The 721-nt window shown below is 33.4% G+C and overlaps 1 protein-coding gene across 1 annotated transcript in view; it reads right to left on the minus strand.

Moving 5' to 3' along the window:
* The window catches only part of SVEP1 (sushi, von Willebrand factor type A, EGF and pentraxin domain containing 1), a 189,706-nt gene that overhangs the window by 111,575 nt on the left and 77,410 nt on the right, over window positions 1–721 (minus strand). The window lies entirely within an intron of this gene.

The raw sequence follows: 721 nt of genomic DNA on the forward strand, positions 1-721 counted from the left end.
TGTCTCTCTTTTCCCTTTCTCCCTCTCCCTCTTTGTCTCCTTCTCCTGCTCTCTCTCTCTTTCCTTTCCCTTTTTCTTGTTTATAATTTGGAAATTCAGATCATACTTGCATACACATTTTACATTTCACCACGATGACTCTTCATTAAGAAAAATTAAAACTTGAAAAACTCTTGAACCACATCTCCTGGTTTAAAATCCCAGTATCAGGTAAAAACAAATTCAAAATATTTTTCATGTGACTGATAATGTTTAAAACAACGATGAGGAAGCAGTTTAAAAAATGAAGCACTGTGAAATGAGTTAGACTGATTTGTACTTGAGTCATTTAAGTACTTTTACCAAAACATATAATTTATAAGGCAAGGAGCCAGTTTGATATACATTAGTTATTTCAAGAAGTTATGCAAAATTTTTAAAATAAAATGAATGAAGTGCACTGAATTTTAAAATAAACATATGAAAAGTAGATCTGAGACAAATATAGCCAGATGTTATCATCTACCTTTACGCAGAGTTTAATGTGTGTCAGGCACTAGTTCAAGTGGTTTATATATTTCAGTACATTAAAAACCACACAATAATCCTATGAGGTAATACATTTATTAATCGTATTTTTGGATGAAGAGGCTGAGGCACAGAGAGGCAACTGGTCACATTGCCTTTAAGTGGTGAAGCTGGATATGAACCCAAGCAGTTTGGGTTCAGAGTCTATGATCCC

Source organism: Galeopterus variegatus, unplaced genomic scaffold (assembly GCF_000696425.1).
Source record: "Galeopterus variegatus unplaced genomic scaffold, G_variegatus-3.0.2 Scaffold4581, whole genome shotgun sequence".
NCBI lineage: Eukaryota > Metazoa > Chordata > Mammalia > Dermoptera > Cynocephalidae > Galeopterus > Galeopterus variegatus.